Below are 3,796 nucleotides of genomic sequence, written 5' to 3'. Positions count from 1 at the left end.
AACCAACAGAATTGGGGCTACCCATTTTATTTTTAAAATCCCCCCTACAGCAAAGAAGCAGAATCCCCAAAAGAGATGCAGGGTATGCTACAGCAGGGGGCAAAGAAAGGACACCACATTTTACTGTCCAGATTGCCCTGGAAAGCCTGCACTCTGTGTCGGTGACTGCTTCAAGCTGTATCACACAGTTTCCCATTTTTAATTTTTTTTTTGTTCCTGCTCCATTTTTGTATATTTTTTTAATTTTTTGTTACATTTACTGTTTTTTAGCTTTTATTTGCTCCACCATTTTTAAGCGTTTTTATTTGCACTGTCAAGTGACCTCTGTGTCCATTCCGTGGCATGAGGGACCACTTAAGGTGCTAGTTCAAATCCCTTCTTGGAGATAGGCCAGGCTTTCTTGTAACCTGTCCCTACTGATAGTTGGGTACAAGCATTTTTCTTTACCCAGATGTAAAATTCCTACTGAATTTGAATTGCTCATGTTCCAAATGTGGCCCTTTTGCCCCCAAACAATCTGACAAACCCATGCATGTGGGGTATCAATGTACTCAGGAGATGTTGCTGGACACATATCTGGGTGTTGTGTGACAGCAACATATACCAGGAGCTGTAATTTCACACCTGAAGTACAAAGTATGTGAAAAAACACCAAAAACAATTACTATCCCAAACTTTGACAAGGGTTGGTGGTAGGATTAGTGCATGGAAAGGGTTAAACTATCAGCATCTAAAATACCCTGGGGTGTCTAGTTTTCAAAAATATATGGTTTGGTGGGGTAAATTTAATTTGCTGGCTTCAAAGATGCCCCAAATACCACATAGAGACAGAATTACCAGATTCAGAGAAAAATGGCTTTGAAATAGCAAAACGCTACTTGTACTTATTGCCCCATAACGTGTAGAAGAAAGCAAAAAAACATAAAAACATTGGGTATTTCTAAACTCGGGACAAATAGTAGAATCTATTTAGCAGGTTTTTTCAGTAGTTTTTTATGATGAATAAAAGATTTTTCAAATAAAAGTGAGAAAATGTGTTTTTTTTTCAATTTTTCGTCATATTTTATTATTTTTATTATAGGAAATTACATCATATGAAAAAAATTTTGGTGTCTGAAGAAAGCCCTTCTTGTCCTGAAAAAAACAATATATAACTTGTGTGGGTTTAGTAAATGGGTTAAGAGAAAATTACAGCTAAACACAAACACCGCAGAAACGATAAAACAGCCATTGTCACGAAGGGTACAAAAAGTAAAATCAGCCTTTGTCACGAAGGGGTTAAAAAAATAACAGTTGGAAAAGCTCGCTAGAGGGTTTCCAGACACTCTTGAGAACTCTGGTACTGCATTCAACCATGCAAGTCAGTGAAGCCCAGCTTTCTAATCACAATGTGATTAGTAAACTATTTTAAAAAATATGAAAAAAATATGAAAAAAATAAAAATAGCTAACATTTCAAAATAATTATGCAATGATGTCACCATCAGAGGAACCGTCCAGTTCCAGCAAAATGTAAATAAAAAAAGTCCAAAAAGAATGAAATAAAAAAATAATGTTTATTTTTATGAGTCAGTGCTAAAATTAGCGACAGAATCTTCCTAAAAATCTTGACATGGAAAGATAAAAACATTTCAAATACCAAAAGGGTGTCTAATTTAAAAAGAATGAATGGTTTGATGGGGTAAATTGGAGTGGCCGGATTCAAAGATAGGGCACAGACTAGAGGACTCCATTGGGAGGTGGGTCCCGCAGGCGGTCTTGCTGGTATTGCGGGCGGGAGATGGCGGTCAGACCCTGTACCTGTGGGTCCCGGTAATCCTGCGCAGTCCCGCAAGGCTGCCTTCGCGCTGCTCCCTTACAGTGTCTCTTCTCTTGCTCCGCCCAGGAACACAGCAGAGCCACATGATGTGACGTCATTGAAAGGACGCTGTGAGGGAGCAACTCGAGGGCCGCCTTGTGGGACTGCGCGGGAAATCTGCCGTTCAGGTAAGGAGGTGGCCGTTATTGGCCACATTTGTGGTGGAAGCGGGCAGGATTGACCACAAATGTGGCGGGAGCAGGCGGGATTGGGCACACATGTTGCAGGAGTGGAACACCCACATTGCGGGAGCGGACGGGAATGGACAAAAATCAGCGGGAGCTGGATTAAAAAAGCAGTCCCGCGCGGGGCTCTAGCACAGACTGACCAAAATGGGAAAAAGCACACTTCCCAAATGTGACCTTTTAGCCCCGAACTTTGACACTGGTCAAACCCATGCACAAGTGGTATCACTGTACTCAAAAGATGTTGCTGAACACATATTGGGATGTTGTGTGACAGTGACATGTACCACGAGCTGTAAATTCATTCCCGATGTTATCACATTCCTTATGTGATAAAACACTTTTTTTTTAAAAACCACAAATTTTGACAAAGGTTGGTGGTAAAATTAGTGCATGGAAAAGGTTAAAATGCCGCCATCTGAAATACCCTGGCGTGTCTGGTTTTCAAAAATATATGGTTTGATGGGGTAACTTGAATTAGCCGGCTTCAAAGGTGGCCCTATTAGGACATGGGGGCAGTAGGACCAGATGTCAAAGTTCCAAGCAAAAAAATGCGCATTTCCCATATGTGGCATTTTAAATCCCAAACAACCTCACAAACCCATGCATGTGGAGTATCACTGCACTGGGGTGTTTGATACTGATGTGTACCAGGAGCTATGAATTTATTCCTGAAGTTCAATTTGTGTGAAAAAAAAATACCATATTGGCTCGAATATAGGCCGCACTTTTCCCCCCCACTTTGTCTTTAAAGTGGGGGTGCGGCCTATATTCGGGGTCTAGCGCTCGACGGCCGGGACATGCAGTCCTGCCGGGTAGGCAGCGGGGTTAGGATACAGATCCCCCGCAGCGGTGCAGGGGACCTGTATCCTACTCTCGGATGTGCTCAGACAGCCTCCACTGCCGGCACTTTCCACAGGGGGGGTGCCGGCACGGGAGATTGTCTAAGCGCATCACGCAGACGTTCACTGGCAGCGGCGATGCGCATAAACAGCCTCCGCTGCCGGCACGTCTGCACTATGTGCATTAACAATCTCCCTTGCCGGGAATTCCCACGGGGGGAGTCCCGGCAAGGGAGATTTTTAAAGCACATCTTGCAGACGTGCCGGCAGCGGAGGTTGTTTCTGCTCGCATCGCCGCTGCACGTCTGCGGGAACAATCTTCCTTGCCGGTACTTCCCACGGCGGAAGTGCCGGCACCGGAAGTTGAATAAGTGTTATGTGTAGATGTCCCCCGCCGGCCCCGCAAGACCCCGTGGAGTCTGCACCGGTAAATCTGGTGGGGGGGACATCTTGGGGACAGAGTGGCAGCACATCTCGGGGGGGTAGAGTGGCAGCATATCTCTGGGGGGTACATCTTCGGGACCGAGTGGCAGCATATCTCGGGGGGGGCAGAAACTTTTTTCATTAAAAAAGCACCTAACTTTTAGGATGCGGCCTATATTCGGGTGCGGCCTATATCCGAGCCAATACGGTACTTTGACAAAGGCTAGTGGTAGAATCTCATGCATGGAAAGGGTTAAAATACTAGCATTTGAAATACCTTTCTAGTTTTCAAAAATATATGGTTTGATAGGGTAAATTGCATTGGCCGGCTTAAAAGATACCTGAAATAGCACAAAGGGTTTTCAAATAGCAAAACGCTACTTGTACTTATTGCAGTATTGCAGAAAAAAGCAAAAAAACATGAAAACATTGGGTATTTCTAAACTCAGTATACAAAAAACAAAATACTGTCTGCGCTTCTCACCCTAA

At 43.8% G+C, this 3,796-nt stretch overlaps 1 non-coding gene across 1 annotated transcript; it reads left to right on the top strand.

The window, feature by feature from the left end:
- The first annotated feature begins 305 nt into the window (after positions 1-305).
- Positions 306-435, top strand: LOC149271890 (small nucleolar RNA SNORA35). Its single transcript, XR_016279644.1, has one exon. It is a non-coding gene; the product is annotated as a small nucleolar RNA SNORA35 (small nucleolar RNA).
- The last annotated feature ends 3,361 nt before the right edge of the window (positions 436-3,796 follow it).

Source organism: Sceloporus occidentalis, unplaced genomic scaffold (assembly GCF_023333645.1).
Source record: "Sceloporus occidentalis isolate IW3139 unplaced genomic scaffold, rSceOcc1.0.p SCAF_452, whole genome shotgun sequence".
Lineage (NCBI taxonomy): Eukaryota > Metazoa > Chordata > Lepidosauria > Squamata > Phrynosomatidae > Sceloporus > Sceloporus occidentalis.
The sequence above is the reverse complement of the archived record's forward strand: the minus strand, read 5'-3'. Positions and strand labels throughout refer to the sequence as shown.